General features: G+C 43.3%; 1 protein-coding gene across 4 annotated transcripts in view; it reads left to right on the top strand.

Moving 5' to 3' along the window:
• Positions 1 to 81: 81 nt before the first annotated feature.
• Mapkap1 (MAPK associated protein 1) overlaps positions 82 to 22437 on the top strand; it is a 207119-nt gene continuing 184763 nt past the window's right edge. For 3 of the 4 annotated variants that reach the window (XM_036185133.1, XM_036185130.1, XM_036185134.1), the window contains exon 1: positions 147 to 548. The gene's annotated coding sequence lies outside the window, so the exon portion shown is untranslated. Of the gene's footprint in view, positions 123 to 146; positions 549 to 22437 lie in introns of those variants that run through there. The other variant, XM_036185132.1, reaches the window with a different exon arrangement.

The raw sequence follows: 22437 nt of genomic DNA, 5'->3' as shown, positions 1-22437 counted from the left end.
CATGCGCAAACCTTCCATCAGGCCCCGCCTCCGCCCCGCCCCCCGGGAGGCTCTCGCTCCGGGCTCTGGGGCTTGCGCACTGCGTCCCCAGCCAGCGGCGCCTTCCCAACCGGGGACTTCCGGTACGCCGGGTGCGGTTCCGGGTCGTGGCGCGGCTGGGGGTAACAGGGCTACTGTTGCCGGCCGGTGGCGGCGGGGAGCGGCGGGGTCATGAGGGCGAGTCTGGGGCGCGGCAGCCGAGCCGGCCGTTAGAAGCGCCGGTCCTCGAGGACTCCGTGGGCGCGGGGTTCGGTGCAGGGGCCGGGAGGCTTAGGGAAGCCGGGGCCTCCCTCAGGGACGTGTCCTGGGCGAGGCGGCCGTAGTGTGGAAGCAGCTTCAGGTAAAGGTTGCCCCAGCCGCCGCCGCCCCCTCGCCCGCGGGACTCTGCGGCCCCTCAGCACCCTGCTGCCCGCGCTGCCCAGCGGCTGCCCGCCGGGGCCGTGCTCGGTGGCCTGGGAGCATCCGTTTCCTGGCCCTTCCCGAGCCTGACAGCTGGGTGTGTGACTTAGGTGAGGAGAGGCTGTGGTCCTGGTGGTATGGGGGCGGGGGCGGGGGCGCCTTGACTCTGGCGGTTTCAGGCCCCGAACTCGGCAAGGTCCGGTGCCCCAGCTCCATTCTGTGAAGTCAAGTTTTCAAAGCATTGTCTGGGCAGTCCTGAAACAGTCCTGTAGATTGTTTTCCTATCTGGAGTGCTGCTAGGAACTTGGATTCCGGTTTTTCTGTTTATGGGAGTGACAAGGAGTGGTCAAGCTGGGGGGTGGGATGGGAAGAAGAAAAGGTTATAATTTAAACAAGTGTATAACTCGAACCAGAAACTGTAAGATGAAACAGGGACCTCGAAATTTGTTACACTTCCTTTGAATGATTGCAAATATTGGAAACTGTCACTGTCCCCAACTCCGTGCAAAGCACCATATTTGTTATAACCCCCCAAACAGCCAAGTCCAAAACCTTCCCGGGTGTGAATAGTGACATGGACAGACACATCAGTTAAAAGATCGGCATTCTCTTGACCAACAGAAAGGGTGGGTCGGTCTTGGGAACACTCACCAGAACAGAAATAAAGTGCGTTGTTCCTGTGTTTTGGGGCCACACAAGCTGCAGTGGAAGTACTTGCTCAGTGATAATTACCCCCATCTTTTTCAGCTTCTACCCCGCAAACTTACTGGAGTCTGGGGAGGGGCATACTAGGTGCCCCTTTCCTATTTAGCTGGGTGCTCACATCTGCCTTCAGCTACTAAATGTGCATAGTGCCTGCATAGCCTCTGTGCGCCTGTGGCTCCTGGCTAGCTTTTTACAGTTAAGCTTATAAAAGCTACTATTATAGGCCTTCCCTCTGGATAAGTCAGTTCTCAAATCACTTCTGATTTGTCCCCAAGTACTTTAAAAAAAAAAAAAAATTTACCCTGCCCCACCTAGAAGCTTCCTGGGTTTGGGTTTCTGACGTAATGATAATACTTCCCATGGTCCAACTGAAGGTGGTCTCACTTCACCAGTTAGGGACAATCCAGCTTCTAATGATTTCTTTCTTTCCTTTTTTCCTTAAGAATTATTTTTTAAACATGTGGGGTTTGTGTCTGTGTGAGGGCGGTTTCCCTCAGCGGTCAGAAAAGCAGAAGAGGGTGTCATGCCCTAGAGCCGGAACCTCTGGTGCTTTCAGAGCTGCACACTGTGGGTGCTGGGAACCGAACTTGGGTCCTTCACAAGACCAGTACTGGCTCCTAACTGGTGAACTGTTTCTCTAGCCCTGGGAATGATTTCTTACCTTGCTAGAATCCTATAAACACTTGTTATTTACAGTCATTTGATCTAGCAAGCATTTATTGTGTGTAGATATAGGTCAGGTACTCTAGTGCAGTTTAATACGACTCAGTCACTTTGTACAGGGAGTTGTTACTGAGAGAGGGAAATTAGTCACTCTAGTGCTGTGGTAGACAGGGGTGTAAGGTTCTCTCTGGAGTGGAAGTAGTACATAATCTTAGCTTTTGAAAGATGACATTTGGTCAAGGGAATGAGTATCATGCAAGGCAAGTTGAACTTTAGTATTTCTCATTGAATCATTTTAACTAACACTTATAGACAGGAAGACACAGGCTACATAGCTGCTATGAGACAGAGCCAGGTCTTGCCGCCTTCCTTACCATAGCACTCTATGCAAGTATGTATTGAAACAACTGAATAAGAGGAAAAATAAGAATGTTGAAATGGGCAATACAGAAACTCCTCTCAAGGTAGACAAGGCCAGGTACCGTAGTGCAGGCCAGCTGCTTGGCAGGCTGAGGCAGTAGAGTACTTGTACAGATTGTTTGAGGCCAGCCTGGGCATCAGTGAAAATCCATTTTTGAAAAAGAAATGTTAGGCTGGAGAGCTATCTCAGCAGTTTAGAGCATGGGTGGCTCTTACAGAGGACTTGGGTTCAGTTCCCAGCACCTACATGGTGGCTCACAACCATCTCTAACTCTAATTCCAGGGGATCTGATCCCATGTTTTGGCCTCTGTGGGCACCAAGTAGGCACATGGTGTACAGAAGGACATATATACACACACAAAACACCCATATACATAAGGTTAAAAATAATTAAAAAATGGCTCTGCACTGACATATTCTGGAAGTCCCAAGTTTAATTCCCAGCAACCATATGGTGGCTCACAGCCATCAATAATGGGATCTGATTCCCTCTTCTGGCGTGCAGACATTACATGCTGACAGCATGCATCTACATAAACAAATAAATGTTTGCCAGTAGGAAGTGGTGGCACACGGCTTTAATTCTAGCACTAGAGAGGCAGAGGCAGGCAGATTTGGTGAGTTTGAAGCCAGCCTGATCTTCAGCTTGAGTTCCCAGGACAGCTAGAGCTACACGGAGAAACCCTGTCTCAAAAAAAAAAAAAAAAAAAAAAACCAAAAACCAAAAAACAAAAACAAACAAACAAAAAAAAAAAAAACCAAACCAAAAAGAATAAAAAAGAAAAGAAAACTGGTAGAACCTGAACACCCTAACCTGAGCTTTCTAAGCAGCATTTCAGATTTGGGATTTTTCAAGTTAGTGATGCTTATCTAGTAAAGTCTGTGAACCTGTTCCAAAATCTGAAATCCAAAAATATTTCTGGCCCCAACCATTTTAAATAAGGAATTCTCAACCTACAAATTATCAGGTACGCATAATAATATCTACAAGATCTTTGAGTGGATTTCTAGTCCAAGCAAAGCCAAATCAATGCAAATGTTTCTCAACTATTAGAGAGTTTATTGGAAGTCAGTGTTCCATGAAGTGTTACTCAAATCAAATTAAAAAAGTTGCAGGCATGTCACCAGGATGTTGCCATTGCTGCTTTTAGCAGGCATTTGAGAGGTAAAGTGGAAGGGCTAAACTCTGTGAGGGCACAAATGCCAGCCAGGCAATCGAGATGAGTTTTAGTTTCTACTCTAACTAGCCATTTGATAAAGATTTGAAGGTTGCGTGATTCATTCAGCAGTTCTAGGCAAAATGTTAGGCCCTGAGTATGCCACTGGGAATAAAGCCAGGTCCCCACTTTGAGTCATGGACATTCCAGTCGGGGAGGAATGTGTGCAGATGAAGTAGTCACATTCTGCATATGCTGCCACAGGGTGCCATGGAGCCCACAATGAGTACTTCCTGTGCATGACATTGTCCCCAAAGCTGTTTTACATTTGTCCCTGTGAGGGAAGGTATGAGCATCACCCTGGTTTTATAGATGGGAACTAGAGCATGGGAAAGATAAATAGCTTCTTGGGGGGATGTGTGCAGCTCAGTGGTAGAGTGAGTACTTAGCATGGGTGAGGGCCCATGCTTCACTTCCAAGAACCAAAAAGTAAACAGGAAAGAAAAAGAGGTTCCCTGAGTTTATACAAGTGGTGTTTTGAGCTGAAGGATGTCTGCCAGCCTCTTCAGCCCCGTACCCTACTACTTGTTCTTGCTGTGTGAATGTGGACCTGATCAGAATGCCACAGAGGAGCCAGCCTTGTGTGGAGCTCCAGTGTCATGTCGCTGGCTAGGCACAGTGAGGAGTGAAGGTGGTCTCTGCACTCAGAGCCCATCAGCTAGTCTACTCTTTCTGGAGTGTTCTTTTTGTTGTTGTTTCTGTTTTTGTTTGATTGTTTTTAGGGTGGGTATATTTTGCTTGTTGACGCAACTGAATGCTTTAGAAACTGTTCTAGTTCAGTGGTTATTCCGATGCTTAGGCCTTACTGTTAAGCATGCAGCCAGATGTCAGATTGCTAAAAGAAAGAGAAGTCTATTACAATTCCCACTGAAGGTGCCTTGACCATGTTTCTAGAACCTTGTCTTAGAAGTTGGTGCATCAGGAAGCACAGAAGCTTGGGAAATTGACAGAGGGAGGAGTATTTTAATTCTTGCCCATCTGGTCTGCAGAGTGGCCAGTGTATGGTTTTCTCATGTCATCAAGCTGAATCTCAGAGGGTTTGGGTGAAGAGACCTTGTGAGACTTGGATTTGGTGTTTGGCCCACTGTCGATGCCACCTGGTTTGTCTTTCCTCGGCTGTCTTCGTAGTACAATGCAGTGGCATTGTTCCTTCAGTCATACCATGTCTCCATCGCCCTTATAACCCCTTATGGTTGGTGAGCTTACAAAGGAGAGCAATCAGAACTTCTTGAGATGAAAAAATTGGCAGCCAGAAAACCTCAGTTTTGTAGCTAGTGCCTTGGTCTGAGAGGGACTCACCTTCAAAATAAGCTTCACTGTGGACTGCCTTTGAAGTTTGGGCAGGTCATTTCCAGATCCTTGACTCTTTCCCTATCTGGATGGTGAATAGTGAAATTCAAGTCTTGCTGAAGTCTTTTCAGGATTGCTGTGCTTAAAGTTATACAGCACGGTACCAGCAGCCCCCAGTAGAATCTGGTGCTGTTCCTTCTCTCTGCATGACAGGGCAGGCCCTGCCCTGTGTTCTGTCATTGCCTCCAACGAACCTTGGTGGGTCAGTGCTCCCCTCAGGTATGCAGTGCTCCATTGACTGCCACACACAAGAGGGAAAGCAGACAGAAAGTAACCCAGTAGAGTACGAGAAATATGCTCAGGGAGTTCCCAGCCCAAGAGTTTATTTTAATTTTAATCCCCCTCTTCCACCAGGTAAAAATTGAAGAAATATTAGTCTGTTAGATACTTGTTTTCATTCATACTCTATTGTATAAAGAAATAACATGGAATATAAAAATGAAGAAAATAAATCCTGAGCAGTCATTCAGAATTTATTAACTGTACTTGGCAGCAGTCTGGGTGTATCAGGGAAGCAGATTTAAGATAGGAAACACAAAATTTGAAGTGAAAGTAGAAAATAGTTTTAAGAAATTAAAAATGAGAAAATGGAGAGAAGCCATGTTTTAAAAAAAACTGAAATTTTGCAAAGTGGTGTTAGAGTCTCTACTGGAATGATTGTGATTGCTTGTGAAATAATTGAGTGTTATGTCAGACTCCCCAAAATGTGTGCAATGTTAGGTTCCTAATACCCTACTCTAGCATGTTTTCATGGATTATCTGTTGTTGGTATAGATAAGTAGTCTGAAGGTCCAGAGCTTCAAAGAAGTAACAGTATTTAGCAACCAACCCACCACTGTCTTGTTTTAAGGTACTGTGCTGTAAGTAAGTATTGTTTCAGCAGGGAATTGGTAGGAAAACGTTTGAAAGAATGTGCTTCTTTTGTAGCTTTTTAAAGATGAATTTTTTGTTTATGTGCATATTTTACCTGCATGTATATATGTGCATTACATGGGTCTATTTCCCGTGGGGGCTGGAAGAGGGCATTGGATCCCCTGGAACTGGAGTTAAACCCAGTTGTGAGCTGCTGTATGGGTGCCAGGAACTGAACCCCAGTATTCTGAAATGCTGAGCCATCTCTCCAGCCCTTGAAAACAGCAGCTCTTTGATATGAACTTCAGTTGTTGACAACCAGCTTGAGTACTGAAGTAGTGTGGAGCAGAGCCTTGGAACCACACCCACCTGGGTGTTATACTGGCTGTCCGTGTGACCTAGTGTGTAGAGTGGGTTAGGGATGCCATCTACAGTCCTGTGAGGATTAAAAGGCCATGTCAGTACCTTGTACGCACTGCAGTGCAGGCTTTGGCATGCAGGGACATGGGGCATCCAGGACTTGACACTAACTGCAGTGCTTAGGAATGAAGAAGATTGTTCACATCTGGATCCTGAGTTAGTCATAACTTTGGTTGTACTTTGTGAGTTACTTTAGCATACATGACTGCTGTGTTCTATTGAGACAAGTTTCATCGTGCTGTTTGGGGGGTGGTTAAATTGATTTGCTGAGTAACATTAGAAACTTACACTAAAACTGAGCGTAGTGGCACACGCCTTTAATTCCAGCAGTAGGAGGCAGAGACATGCGGATCTTTGAGTTCGAGATCAGCCTGGTCTACACAGTGAGTTCCAGGACAGCCAGGGCTACACAGAGAAACCCTGTCTTGAAAAGCCGAAAAAATAACAAAGAAATGTACACTGGCTTATGTGGTCTTGTTTTGTCTGGTGACACCCTCAGAAGTGACTAGAACACAGGATGTTTGTCAGGTGCAGAAACCAAAGCTAGGGAGGCAGGGTTTCAGTGTCTAGGGCTACCAGTAGCAGCTTTTGCCTTGATTTGTCCATGCTCTTTAATCATTTACATTTAATGCTTACAGAAAGTCATTTTTCATTATTTGTAAGTGAATGTTTGTAGGTATAACTATAATATGAAGTTTAAAGATTTGATGAAACTGTTTGTTGCTGGCAAAAGTTGGCGGTGAGAAGGCTACCCATTCCTTACTTGTTTGACTGTAAGTTGGTAAAATTTGATAAAACTTCTGAAAAGACCTTGAGCAGCATTTATTTCAGGCTTTATGAAGCTATGCATGTATTTAAGGTTGTAGTTTTAGTTTTAGAAATCTCGGTTAAAAGGATTATAGATGAAGAAAAATGTTCATGTTCAAGGATGTTTCTTGTAGCTGGGCATAGTGGCCTAAACCTGTAATTCCATTGCTTGGGAAGCTGAGGCAGGAGGATCATGAATGTGAGGACTACTTGGACTATATGTTAAGTTTCAGGCTACTTGGGCTACATAGTGAGACTCTAAAGAAAAAAAAAATGGAAGAATTGCATTTATGTTGGTACTGGTGAGCCCATGTTGCCATCCCCTGTTTGTCAGTGCCCAGTGGGATAGTGACTAGGGCCTGTGACTGCTTAGTCTTACTTCCAGGAGGGGTGTGTGCCTCTGAAATGAAGGCTCCTAGTTGGCCAGTTGATAGAAAGCAGTTGTTTGTGAGTTTAAAGCTTATATATTATGAAATGCTTCTTTGATAGGGAAAAAGTTGTGTTAAAACACACACACACACACACACACACACACACACACACACACACGCCAACCAGGGGCTGACAAGATGGCTGAGTGAGTAAGGACACTTGCCACCAAGTCTAATGAACTAGGTTTGATTCCTAGAACCCATGTGATGGAAGGTGTGAGATGGTGGGGGTGGGGCACACAAGTGTTAAAAAAAAAGGTCAACTAGGGTACAACACAGTTTTATTTTCTTGTGTGTGTTATGGATGTGTGGTTGCATGTGCCATGGTGCCACAGCTTTAAAGTCAGTGGGGGCCTTCCAGGGATTGTACTTCAGTTCTTAGGCCTTGCAGCAAGTTCCTTAACCCCAGCCATCATCCTTCTAATGGACCCTGGGTTGAGGGAGGGGCTCTGAACCAGAAGCAGTATAGCTGCTCTGCTATGAAAGGCAGAGTGATGTTTTTATAGTGAGAATGAAGGAAAGCAAAGGAACTATTTGGTTGTGGTTGGCCAGTTGCCTGGTCTGACCTTTCAGTTGAGGATTCCCTAGCTACAGAATTACAGGTTAGATGGAGCTGCCATTGACTGCCTGAGCTTAGATTCTGTTTTGCTGTAATGTAAGCAAGCATTTACAAGAAATAGATCAAGTCAGTTTTGCTTATGTTTATAAATTAGGCAAGGTTAAAGTCACCTGTGTGATCTAAATGACTTTGCTTAGGATGGTCTCCATTTCAGTTTACTTTCACAAGAGCAAATTTCATCTTATTTTGTAAGAAAAAAATTGAAGGCAAAAGTTTTTTAGATACTAATTTTTCTAGTGTCAGTAAAGTTATAAATATTAAAATGACATGATGAATTGTCACCTTAGACTCTTCCAATTATATATTTCATAGCTGAAGTAATATCAGCATGCACATTAAGCATTATGGCCAGTTAGGTGGGTTTTTAAACTGTGTATGTTAATTTTCTTGTATGTGGTATCAAAACATGCACAAAATTTAACAAGTGTGTGATCGTATTTAAATTAGGAAATACCAGGCAAATTGTTTCCTTTGTAAACTGCTCTGTCCAAAGCATTCTGTGTATTATCAGAATGAAAAATGACAGCACTTTGTCATCTGCTCAAATTGATACTGCACTCTTTAGGATGACAGCTGAAAAGGCCCACAGGTGCCATATAAAGAGGTGACCATGTTGTCATATTTCATTTCGGCATCCCTCTGCAAAGCCATAATTACCTAATTAGGTTGTTAATTAGGAGATTAGCATTTCACTATATTGATAGAATGCTCTTTACCAGTGTGGGGCTAGATACAGATTTGTCTGCCCTAATTTATAATCTCTGCCTGCTTTGTACTTATTTATTTGCTTAAGATCCTTGTGTGGAGCAATTGAGTTTATCTGAGAAACAGTTTGTTTACAAGCTAATGAAGCTTTGATAACTCACTGATGTTGCTGAGCTAAGGTGTGAACAGAACTAAAGGATGGCCTCAGCCCTAAAGAGATTGTGAAAATTCTGAATTGATAGAACTTCTATTACCAGAGGCAACAAACACATAAGAGTTCAGATCTGAACTCTTATGTGTTTAGATTAATGGTCTGAAGTCCAAAACGCAAAATTTGAGTGTGAAGTGTGACAGATGTATGTGCCCTAAACTAGGCAAAGGGCATTACAACTTTAGCTGTATTGAAATGTACTACTTTCATTCGTAGTTGAGAAACTGAAGCTTGCTCAGCGACTTGAGAATAAATACATCCACCTCTTTAGTCATGAGCCAGGCTTTATTTCACTTGTACCTTCTGTTCTTTGGTCTTTGCTGGGGACATTTTCTTAACCACTCTTTGGCCTGAGTCCTTCTAAAGTTTGAAGTACTTCATAATAACCTTACACTGGTATTTGACTATGCGGTGTATCTAATATTCTTTTCAGGGGCTGGGAGCCATTACTTCCTTTCTCAGTATAGTGCCTGTAGTTGGTGCCTTCCCTAGCTTTCCAGTTCAGAGCCCCTTCCTCTAAGCCAGTGAGTGGTTTTCAACCTTCCTAATGATGCAACCCTTTAATATGGTTCCTCATGTTTTGGTGGCCTCCAACCATAAGATTATTTTCGTTGCTACTTCATAATGGTAATTTTGCTGCTATTATGAATCATAATGTAAATAGCTGTGTTTTCTGGTGGTCGTAGGAGACCCCTATGAAAGGGCTGTTCAGCCCCCGTGGGTTGAGAACTGCTGCTCTAAGCAGTAGTTTAGCTGCTGCCTTTTCCTGCTTTTTGAGAAAAGAATTCACAGGGTCTTTCTGTGTAGCCCTGGCTGTCCTGGAACTCACTGTGCAGACCAGGCTGGCCTTGAACTCATAGAGTCCACCTGCCTCTGTCTTCCAGGTGCTGAGATTAAAGATGCGAGCTAAACAGGACTCAGAAGGGTGAAGAAGCCAGGTGATAAGGCAAAAACATTCCAGAGAAGTTTCTGTGTGGATGAAGGTTGAGTGAGAACAAAGTTGTGTATGGACGGAAAGAACGAAGGGATGAGTGGGGAATGGAGCTGTTTGGTGGGCAAGGGTCAGAGTTGGGAAGGAGTTTGGGAAGTCAGTGAAAGACTTTAGGACAAGTTAGGAAGCAATTGTAATAGCATGGGTGAGAGCCAGTGGCTTACTTACGTTATTGAAATAATGAGAAATGGATGAGTTCTTGAGAGAAAGAGCTAGAATGTACAAGATTCTGACTAAATGTCATCAGGATCCATGGGAAGGAAGGAGTGAAGGCTCCTGATTTAATAGTCCATTCTTTGTGCATATTTGGAATATATGTCTGAGTGTGTCATAGATTTGAATGTTGGTTTGGACCCATTTGAATGTTGGGCAGCACCTTTGTGAGACTGGGAGGAGCTGAGGTCTAGAAAACGGCACCTTTCCTGTTTCCCAAGCTGAATTTCTCCTGAGGACTGCTAACAGAGGCTCTCTGTGGCTTCTTAGGTAGAGTTCTGATGCTCCTGCACATGGCATTTTCCTTGAAAGTTAGAAGTGCTGCTGGGATTTGGGCATTGGGATTAGTCTCCCTCAGCTAGAAATTTGAGTGTGTTCCTTCCACACTGATGTATTTCACAGTTGTCTTCCTCCAGAGAAGAGGACTTTGAGCCTTGTGTTTCTGCCTGAGTGATTGCCTACCTATTGCTGGCACCAACTCATTTTACAGGTTAAGTTTTTTGATTACTCTTGTTAGTTCAGCACAGTAAAGGACATTGTTGATACTTTCAGGTTAGAGTCACTAGAGCTAGCAGAATTCTGGGATATTGTCTTAGTTAGGATTTCTGTTGCTGTAAAGAGATACGATGACCACAGTGACTCTTATAAGGAAAACCTTTAACTGGGGCTGGCTTACAGTTCAGAAATTGAGTCCATTATTGTCGGGACAGGAAGCGTGGCAGCCCACAGGCAGACATGGTGCTAGAGAAGGAGCCCAGCCTTATACATCTGGATCAGCAGGCCTCAGGAAGAGAGAGAGAGACAGAGACAGACAGACAGGCAGATGGAATGGGTCTGGCTTGAACTGCTGAAACCTCAAAGCGCACTTCCAGTGACACACTTCCTCCAACAAGGCCATACCTCCTAATAGTGCCTCCCCTATGAGCCTATCGGGGGTATTTCCATTCAAACCACCACACATGTAGCATTGTGTGGCCTTCCTCATTTGTACTTTTCTTTTTTATTGAGATATGTGTGAGTCACATACCATAACATTCGCCCTTTTCCAGGTGATAATTCATATTATATATTCCAAAGCTTTCTGACCATCACTCTTACCTGTTTAGAACAGTCAGATCCCAGTCATGTGTCACTGCCCCTGTCCTGTGTCCTGCCCCTGCTGCCCCTTCCACTCTTGACATTTACAGTTCTACTTTGCGTCTCTGGTTTTGCTTCTTTTCAGTCTTTTATAGAAATAGAATTGTAATCTGTGGCCTTTCATATCTGGGTTCTTTCGCCTAGTAAAATGTTGAAACAGTTAAGATTATACCTTATCCCCCTTCCTCATCAGGTAATGGTCTACCATGTGTGTTTATGTTTGTGTTCACCACCCCTTGTTTGTCCCGTCATCAGTTGGACATTTTGGTTATTTCTGCCTTTGGCTGTTATGCTGCTTTGCATGTGTGTGTACAAACTTGTGTGTGAACAGGTGTGTTCAGTTCTCTAGGGTGCATGTTGAACCTATTGCTCATATGGTAAATCTGTGTTTCTAAGCATTGTGAGGCTCTGCCCAGTTGTCTCCCGAAGTGGCTGTACTGTGCTCACACTCTCAGCCCATCTTTACCTGGGGCTGTTGGACAGTGGTGGAAGCCAAAGAAGGTTCATTGTGACCTCCTCACAAGGATGATCACTGGGAGCTTCCGAGCCAGTGAAGAAAGGAGCTGCTTAGAATTTGGAAATTTATGTAGCATGCTTGTATACAGGTGGTGTGTGTGTGTGTGTATGTGCACAAGTGCACAAGTGCCTGTCTGTCTCTCTCTGTGTCTCTAATGCAGCTTCTGGGTTCTCTTTTAGTGCTATGTGCTTGTGAGCCTGCCTTCAGACTGTTGCTGTTCCCTGGGCTTTCTTGCCATACACATTCCCTGCTCATTCACCTATGCTTCATGTGTCACATACATGTTGATGTCTTCCAGATTTACTCAATTTTCTCCAGAGCTACAGGAAGTCTCCCCCTACCCCCAGTGATTTAGCTCTGTAACGCAAGTTAGTCTCTAACATGTGACCTGCCTCCAAAGAACTAATATCACAAGTGTGATTTGGGTCTTGCTGATCTCTTTGGGTAATCCATACTCAAGTTCACTGTGTCTGAAATTAATTCATTATCTGCACCCCTGCCCCCACCTGCTAACTTGTCCCTGTTATTGATCTGTGTGTCACATACATAAGGTCAGAAAAACCTTACAGGACTTAGTCCTCCTCTTGCTGTGTGGGCTCGGGGTCAAACTCAGGTAGAGCTTTGACAGCAAGCCTCTTCACCTGCTCAGCCGTCTCAGCAGCCTGTGTTTCATTGTCGGCAGTGGAAATGTTTCCCTCGACATTCACTCAGTCACTGAGTTCTGCTTTTTGTCTCTGGAATGGTTCTTGAGTTTATGACAGCATCTTATCGCTTCACTTGAGACCATCCTCTCCTTCTTGGGTTCTTGTCACAGCTTCACAGCAGTCTTCTGCCTTGTCCATTAGATGACTCTTCTGTATGACATGATGCTCTAGCAGTCTTTGAAATGCTAATCTAATCAGCAACTTTGAACTCTGTGTAGTTTCAGTTAATAAATACGTGTTCTGCTATTTCTTGCTTCAGTACCAGACTGTATTAAAGGTTGTTCCTTGACCTGTCTTCTGACCATCCAGCTTCTTTCTCATTGTTGCAGATTCATCATAGACTAGGGAATAACAGCAACAGTAATAGTAGGCATCTGGGTAGTGCCTGCCATGGGCCAGGCAGTATCATAAGTAAATAATATTCATTTATTCAGTCAGTCTTTATAGTTCTGAGTAGCCATCAAAAAGATTCCCATTTCCAGATGAGGAAATAGACATAGAAGTTGTTACTCTCCACAGGCCCTATAGTGAGTGCCAAGTCCAGATTTACACCCAAGAAGCTTGCTTGATTGTTCTCAGCTCTGCCTCCTGCTGACTTTCTCAACCCCCCCCCTCCCATCCCCCCATTCCCTTGACTTGTCTCACTACAAGGATCCTGTCTTTGATTCCAAACCAACTCATGTATGGCCTGATGTTAATTTGAAAAACCAAAGGGGATTTTATTGTAAACTTTCTAATCAAGGAGCCGGCATTACAGAGTGGGTCAGCTCTTTTGGTACTGCTCTTCAGGGAGGTAAGATGAAGTGATGACTTTCATTGTCTTGGTTACACTTATATCTTGGGAAACCTTTGTCTGAGCAACCAGTTTCATTCAGCTATTTGTTCATTGTGATTCTGTAGCACACACCATTGGAATCCTCCAGCATGGCTCTCGTGCTTTATGGTGATCAATGTAGTCTTGTGTTTTCTCTGCTGTCTGAATTTCCCCTTACTGATAGGGGCAGCAGCTGAGCACTTGTTACCCCAACTCCCACCATTTGGTGGGAGGCACAGGTGTTTGTACCTTTACATAGTTGAGTGTGCACAGTGTGTTCAAGAGTGTGGTAAGTGGACTAGGGGCAGAATGTGTGGTTTTAGGGTAGAGTGCTGGAGCCAGCCTGCCTGTGCTTTATCATGGCCCCATCTCATCCTTGTGTGACTTTTGGTAAGTTTGTGCCTCCATTTATGGATCTGTGGAACATGGATAATAGAATCTACCGCATAGTTTTGTGGACAAAAGAAGTGGCTTGTCCAAACCATACAGTTAGGGCTCTGATAGTTGGGGAGCTGAAATTCGGATTTCCTGTGTGGTTCATACATGCCACAGTGCTCATGTGGAGGTCTTTCAACCATATTAGTCTTCTGGTTGAATTCAGATTGTCAGTCTTGGTGGCAAGTACCTTTGTTTGCTAAGCTGTCTTTGCTGGCCCCAGAGAGATCCCTTTAATGTGTCATGCTGCTCTTTTCACAGCCCTCCATGGACTCCACATTTCTCTTGGAGTATCTAAGGATTTGCCTTACTTTTCCAGCTCTTACCCTGTGCTGCTTGACTCCCTTCCAGGACTCATGGGTACTTCTTGAATTGGGGCAGGCATGTGACCGAAGCCTTTTTCCTCATATGTTCACATGCACATGGTTCTCCCTGTCTTAGGTGGTAAGTCAGAAGCACTGCAGTGAACCATTCCTGTGTTGTTTGGTTTGTAGTTGCAATCCAGTACTCCATCTAGTGTGGCTCATTCTCCACAGCGCTTCTAGCTGCCATAGTGCACGTGCTTTGTTTGTTTGGCTGACCTCATTAGAACATGAGCTCCATGAAGGCAGGTCTGTGGGTGTATGTGCACACTGTGTATTCTGTATCTAGAAGAGTGCTTGGCAGATGTTGGCATAAAGTGCATAGTTGTTGAATGTACCCATTCAGTACTTAGTGACTGATATGGGTGGATTCATTACTTAGAGGTTAAACAGGCCATGCAGTGCAATGGAAATATAAAAGAACAGCTAACGTGGGATAAAGCGAGAAATCCACAGGAGTCTGCTTAAGGAGTATTACAGAATTTATTAGGATATAAATTGAGGAAATACACTCATGAATACAGAACTGAGTAGACAGCTAAAGTTGTCCTTTGATCTGACTGGGAGCTAATCCACCTGGCAGTTTGATCACCAGGGAGCAGGGACCTTGTGACCCTTCTCCCTTACCTTTTAAGGGGTCACAGCAAGAAGCACCACCTCTTGCCCTCTGCTCCCATATAGCCCATGGAGCAAATACCACTACATTTCCCCTTTTTATCTAAATAAGAAGGTTCTAAACCTAATGCAAACGGTGCTAAACGCCTTTAATCCCAGCACTCAGGAGGCAGAGCCAGGCGGATCTCTGTGAGTTCCAGGCCAGCCTGGTCTACAGAGCAAGATCCAGGACAGGCACCAAAGTTACACAGAGAAACCCTGTCTCGAAAAACAAACAAAACAAAACAACAACAACAAAAGAATGATTATGAAGTATTGTCCAGGAGAAACAAAAGGTAATAATATAAACAAAAATGGAGCCACAACCAGCAAGAACAAGATCAAACAAGAAACACATGCTAAATGTCCAGAACATGGGTAAATGGCAAATTACCAAGATTATTCTAAGAGCTGTCCTATTCTGAAGAATCTAACTATAGTATCTGATATGTTCTTAGCTAAGATATGAGAGGATTGTAACTCTAACCATCTAGTCTTCAAACCCATCAAAGATCTGAGAAAGGAAAATATCACCTGAGAAAACAGAAAGTGCAAACAATTTCTGAAAGATTGCAAGAACAAACAAAGACAGCTGGCAGCCTGGACAGTCACCTAAAGATTCTCAGCACCATTGGGGCATCCATTTTGGCTACAGGCCTAGAATATCTGGCAGACATTTTTTTAGAAGCAGGAATTATGAAAGACCGTCTTATCCTGACTTGGCAAGGTTCAGCAGTCACTTTTCCTTATGTCCTGCTTGTCCAGAAAGGACATCATTCATGCTGTCAGCAGTCGAGGCAAGGGCAGTTCTTTGCCCACTAGGCCATTTAGTGCCAAGAAGACAAACTTTCAAACTGAGTGTCTTAGAAGCCCAACATTCTCTCTGAAGTATATTGGTGCTGCCAGGAGCAATTATGTCTCATGTCAGCAGAATTCTAAGTTATCAAAACATTTAAATGGCATATTGTCTAGGTTTATGAAGTGTTTGAAGACTACCTATACATCTGACATAAGTTTCTGTAAATCTGGAAAACCTAACTAACATAACTATAGATATGACACTCATGGGTGACTATTAATCTGTAAGTCTTATTTACCTAAATAACCTAAGGACTAAGACTTCACATAAACTGGGTAAGCAATCTGTAAACAGATATACAGTATAAGGACAGTGACCTCAAAATTGTTATAATACACAGAATATCTTGTGATTTTTGTTTGTTCATTTGCTTTATAATGGTCTCCTGCAGTCCAAATGCTATGAGCTTGATATGTGCCAATGATGACCTTGAACTTCTGATTCTCTGGCATTCACCTCCCAAGTACCGTGATTATAGGCATGCACTACTATGTCTGATTTATGATGCGGTGTGAGGATCAAACCAACATTTCGTGCATCAAAGTGATCATTTGACAACTTATTGACATACTAAGTTCTGCCTTTTTTGTTGTTTGTTTGTTTGTTTTTCGAGACAGGGTTTCTTTGTGTAGTTTTGGTGGCTGTCCTGGATCTTGCTCTGTAGACCAGGCTGGCCTCGAACTCACAGAGATCTGTCTGGCTCTGCCTCCCGAGTGCTGGGATTAAAGGTGTGTGCCACCACCACCCACTGTCCTGGAACTCTTTACATAGACCAGACTTGGCCTTGAACTCACAGATCTGCCTGCCTCTGTCTCCCTAATTTTCAGATTAAAGGGGTGCACCACTGTGCCTGATAATAGAATTTGTTATTATAGCAGTGATTTGAGCTCTAGGTCTCCCTATTACATTACACTATCAAAATACTGACGGCAGGAGTTGGCAATAGGTACTAAAATAAGCAGTAGGAATTGTTTAGATTGCAGAAGTTTTGAGTGTAGATTTCAGTAGCAAAGTTTTTTGGTTTAGTCAGAAACGATTCTGAGGAAATTAAAAATGACCACAGATGTCTTTTCAAGTCACACATTAAGGTTTCTTAGCCTTAGCATTGTTGATACTGACCTTTTGATGGTATAGTTCTTTGTTGTGGGTGTTTCCCTGTGCACTGTGGCATGATTTGCAATCCCTAGAGTTCATCCTCTTGTTAGTAGCACCCATCCCCAGTGTGACAACCAGAGATATCTCCAGACATTGCCAGCTATCTGAACCCATGGCCACTGTTGAGTCTTCAGCAAGTGATTTAAGGAGAGGAAGATTCATACCTTCATAAAATAACTACCTTACTGAATCAAGAGTTGGATCAAACAGTTTGGAGCAGATAGTTCCTTAGAAATGGTGTTCCTATAGCTAATTAATGAAGCAAGAAATGAAGTGCCTGTGAAGCCATGTGGGCCCTGGGATTTAGAGAAGAGTTTTCAGGGGTGAGATCATGTGTTGAACTGAAGAGAAGGATTGGCATGTCTCATAACAAGGGACTATCATTACCAAAGACCAGAAGTTATCCAGAGCTCCTGAGAATTGCAGGAGGTGGGGAGGAGGGGGGCTGATAGTGAAACCAGGTTATAGAGGACCCCCACCCCACCTCCATGTGTGTGGAGGCCTTTGGGTTTACTGCATGACAGGTCATCTCAGACTTATGGCCGAAAGGAGTACAAGCTTAGGACTCTCAGAGACAGGAGTCAGGCTCCAGCTGGGCTCCTCCTTATGACCTCAGAGTTGAAATGAAGTTGGTGGTGAGCTTCTGAGCTTCTTAGGTTGTTTGTAGGATGCTTCCTCATGGCTCCTAGCTTGTTTTGTTTGTTTGTTTTTTGTTTTTTCGAGACAGGGTTTCTCAGTGTAGTTTTGGTGCCTGTCCTGGAGCTCACTCTGTAGAGCAGGCTGGCCTCGAACTCACAGAGATCCTCCTGCCTCTGCCTCCCAAGTGCTGGGATTAAAGGTGCGCACCACCACAGCCTCGTGGCTCCTAGCTAATGGCCAGTGTTGAGCCCTTGGTCCTTGCTGTGTGGTTCTGAACATCACCACTTGCTTCTTTGAGGCCCTTGGGAATTTCTTTGGTTGACCATTTCCATCTTCACTTGACTGAGAAGTCTCATGTGACAGAATGTCACCACTGAGGGATTGTGCCTTTCACACCTTTGTCATGTTCTGTTGCCTGTGTCTTGTAAGGTCTCACCTACACTCCAGAGAAGGGGTAGCTATACAGTAGAGTGGATAGATGATGCCAAGAGACTAGACTCTCTGCAGCTGTCTCTCCCATAAACCCCGGCACCATAAGGGCAGTGGTCAGGTCTACTATTTCTCTTTAGTCTCTATCTCTGGTGCCTGTCACACAGTAAGTGCTTTGTGACCTTTGTCGGATGAGTAAAATCTGTGAGTACTTGGTAGGCAGATGAGCACTGCTTACAGCTTACATCCTTAATCAGTGATTTCACATTAAAAACAGGCTAGCTGCTTTGACATTATTTGTGTCTTCACTCTAGATACAACTATGAACATTTTTACATGAGATCTTAAAGTAAAACCTGAAATTATTTATTTCTACAACTGCCAATCAAGCCTATTAGTCAGAGAGACAACACCCATTAGAAAAAATAATGACGTAGGGCTACCTTGCAGCGAACTGGTAGATTTCTTGTAACCACTGAAGTTGTCAGGTTTGGAGAGTGGAGAGTTGTGGGTGGTCAGGTTGTCTGAAGTTTTACTGCCGTCACTAGTTAATTAACCTTTCAGGGCTCTGGAAGCGCTGTTTATGACACGGGAGGAGTAATACTGCAGTCGGACTTGCCTTGGGACTTCATGTATGGTTTATATGTTAATCGTTCCTCAGTGATTGGTCTTACAGCTTTTGTACTTGTCATCAGGAACAGCTATCTGTAGGCAGAATTTTGATTTTGAGTTGTTCATTGAGAAAGAATAACACCAAAGCCAGTTTTTCCCCAGACCATGCCATTGAACCTGGGGTTTAGGAAAGTCCATGTATGTTCTGGGAAACTGAACCCCACAAAAACAAGCACTGCAAAAATTTCTAGACTATCAATTTTTGTAGTGTTTTCTTTCTGGTTTTACTACTGCCGCCTCCCAAGTGCAGAATCTACAGGCCTCTGCCCCACACCTTGCTCTAGGTGTGTGTGTGTGTGTGTGTGTGTGTGTGTGTGTGTGTGTGTGTGTGTGTGTGTATGTGTGTGTGTGAGATTTGAGGATTTGAGCAGCTTGGGACATGGTTCAGTTAGTAAAGTAAAGTAATCATGAGGACCTGAAAACTGATCCCCAGAACTTGTATAAAAGCTGGGTGCATGAAGTGCACCTATAATCCCAGCACTAGGGTTATGAGCAGAAGTGAGTCCCTGACACTCAATGACCAGACAGTCTAGCTGATTTGTTGCACTTCAGCTTCAGAGAGGGACCCTATCTCAAAAAATAAAGTGGAGAGTGATTGAGGAAAACACTCATTGTCCAGCTCTAACCTCCATAGAGACACATTCAGGCACCTGCACATACCAGTATGTGTACCTACGTGAACATGTCTGTGTAACACACACAGTTTTTCTTTTGATGATGATTTGTAAGTATTCCAAAGCCAGGCATCTAGAGGCCAAGATTTCATAGAATTATTTCCACTACATTTGATCAGTGCTAATTATAATGCAAACCCAGATTTAAGGATGGGGCAAAAAAATGTACCACACAAAGATGGTTAGTGCATCCTAGTCTGGCTGTTATGTGTTAAGGGATCAGTACTGCTCTCAGGAAGAGCCCAGCGTCGGTCATCTGTCACTACCCTCCTTGTATTTTCGCCTAAGCAAAGCCCAGCCATCCTTAAAATGCCACCTCTTCCTTTCTTGGACTTTGCTGTTTCTTGGAAAGCATAGTCATCTGGGAGTTGGTATATGCATTGTGTGTGTTCCTTTTCTGTTTGTGTGGAAGAGTGCTTATGTTGACATCAGTCTGGAGGGGCAGCACACTCGTGTAGATTCCTAGTCTTGCTCTAAGATGATGGTTAGTGAATGAATCTCATTCAAAAGAATGTACAAGCATTTCTTTTTTTCTTCTTCTTTTTTTTTAATCTTAAAGTACTTTTACTCAAAGTGTGGAAGTAGAAATGGAGGAGGATAAAGTAAGCTCCAAATATATGTTCTCACTGTTATTGTTCACTGAAGTTAGACATAGTCATATGGAGAAACTTTGAATTCCCAGAACAATTTTGAAAAGCCATTTTTGCTAGTTTGAAAAATAGACGAAGGCTTAATTTAGAGTCACATTGGAGAGAATTAGAGAAGAAAATTCAGAAGCAACAAACTGCATTTTATTTTAATAGTCATTTAAATTCTTTTCAAATTCTAGGAGGTATAAATTCTGAACTGTAGCTAAGTCAGAGAATGTTGGTCAGAGTCTAGAGATAGTCTGCTGGTTTCTAGAAATGGAAACTTCATATAGAATGAAAGGGTTTTGTTATCCTGACTTGTGACCACCCTGCATCATGGTAGATAAATGGGACTGGTTTTGTTAGTCTGAGTTAAGGACTTCTGCGTGGGAATCAGGTTATCATGACAGATACTAACAGCGTCAAGTCGGGGTACAGTGTAGAAAGGTTAAAAAAAAAAAAACCAACTCACATCTGCTGTTACATGTTGTTAACTCCCTTAGCAGACGTTAAATCATTTCAAGTACAATAATAGTGTGGGAGGTAAATTAACTAACCATTAACAATCTTATAAATACACAATTAACATGCCAGCATTTATATGACACATTGATGGGGCAGCAGTAATTTTTGATTGGGAGTTTGCAGACCTTTGAGAAGCGTTGGGCTCCTGCTTATTCAGTCAGGTTTTCACAGATTGCAGGTGAGGGCTGCTAGTAGAGCAGTGAGTGGTGTTTTGAAAAGGAAGGAGCAGGGGGTTCTTTCTAAGCAGGGGCTTGGGCACAAACACTTGACACACTGTTGCTTGCAGGTCCTTAGGGAGTGAAGGAGTATGACGAGGGCTCAATGCTTATGATGAATTATTTGAAGAAAGATAAAATACTTCAGCTATGGACTTGTAGCTGAGGTCGCATAAATTAGGATTTTCAAAAATACCTTTGGTGTGTGGTCAGAGGCGTAGCTTAGTGGCAGAGTGCTTAGCAAGCACACAGAAGTTCCTGGATTTGATCCCCAGCATTGCAACAAATCACCAACAGAATATATATTTAGACCTAACTTGAGATATAGAGTAAGACCTCTGGTTTTTAGGTTAAAAGTAGATGATCTCTTATGTTCCTTTCATGTGGGAAATTTTGTGAAAAATGTTTCTTTTTTAGCACTTGTTACAGGTACTGCTTATTTTTTTGCTGTTGTACAAAAATGACTGTAGCATTAGCAGAGTAACTGTCTTGTGTACAGCTGAACACGTGTGTGTCTTAAAGCTTTTATAAGGACCCTTGGAACCCACAACAGTGGGATGTTTACAAGCTGTCTTGCCGTGAATGGTGAATCTTTGTTGTGAGGCTATGATACACACCTGTGCACTGACCATGTTTCTTAATCTTTTTTTTCTGTGCATTGGGTTCTTTTTTTTTTTTTTTTTTTCAGTATGTAAAATGGAGACTAAAAAAATAGCCTCCTTTTTTTTTTTTTTTTTACATGTAGCTGGCCTGGAACTCTGTTCTGTAGACGAGGCTGGTCTTGAACTCAGAGATCCTCCTACCTCTGCCTCCCAAGTGCTAGGATTAAGGGTGTGTGTTATTATGACTTATGATAGCAACTGTCCAAAAAATAGGTTATTTTGATAAATTAATTCATGTAAAGAGGATAAAATAATTTTAGCTTTTTCAATAACTTCAGGTTAGCTGATGTGTAGTTCATTTTGGCTTCTGGAATTCTGTGGTCTAGCTATAGGAGATGTACAAAGTCCTATGTTTTATCCTGAATCACTGCCCATGGCTACTTTTCCCAACCCTGCATATGTTTTATCCTGCTACATTTCATGCTTTTCTGTGAACCATTGCCAGTAAAGTTTGGGAGCTTGCGTGTATAAAGTTCTTGAGTATTCCGAACTGGGCATGGCTGCTTATGCCTGTAGTCCTAGTTAGTACTCAGGAGGTTAAGACAGAGGATTGCTATGGGCTCCAGAATGAGATCCTGCTCTTAAAAGATTGTTGAGTCCTGATACTTATCGGAATTGGCTAGGCCCGATTTCAGTCGTGTCCCAAGTTACACATGCAGGTTCTGTGATTTTTAACCAACATAAACAGTTGTGAGGAGTTGTGTGTAGTATCCAAGTCATGCCAGGATCCTCTTTTAGTAGAGTAGTAGGAACTAAGCAGATATGTGCTGAATCTCTTTATAAGGAGACCAACTCTGTGCGTTAAAAATAGTTGTCATTTTGAAACTAGGAATGGTGGCGCTCACATGTGATCTCAGCATGGGGGAGGTGGGGTAGGTGGGTCAGGAGTTCAAGGCCAGTCTCATGGAAAGTTTGAGGTCAGCCTGTGCTATATGAGACCCTGTCTCAAAATGAAGAAGAAAAAAGCAGGGAGGTGGTGGCAGTGGGGAGGCAGAGGCAGGCAGTTCGAGGCCAGCCTGGTCTGCAGAGGGAGTTCCAGAACAGCCAGAGCTACACATAGAAACCCTGTCTCAAAAAACCAAAAAAATAAAATAAAACAAATAAATAAATAAAAGAAGAAGAAAAAAAATCTGTCACTTTGAAACTGTCCTCACTTCTGCCTAGATGTCCCTATTACTTAATTTTTTTAGTAAACAAATATGCTTTGAAGAACCTGTAAGTAGAAAGTGGGAGAAAGGGTCTTGGGGCATATAGCTAATACTGCTTACTATTTGTGAATTCCTGGGTTCCACCTCCAGTCTCTTGCTCACTT

The sequence above is a fragment of the Onychomys torridus genome, chromosome 4 (assembly GCF_903995425.1).
Source record: "Onychomys torridus chromosome 4, mOncTor1.1, whole genome shotgun sequence".
Classification (NCBI taxonomy): domain Eukaryota; kingdom Metazoa; phylum Chordata; class Mammalia; order Rodentia; family Cricetidae; genus Onychomys; species Onychomys torridus.
Note: the sequence above shows the minus strand (reverse complement) of the source record. Positions and strands in the feature narration are given on the sequence as shown.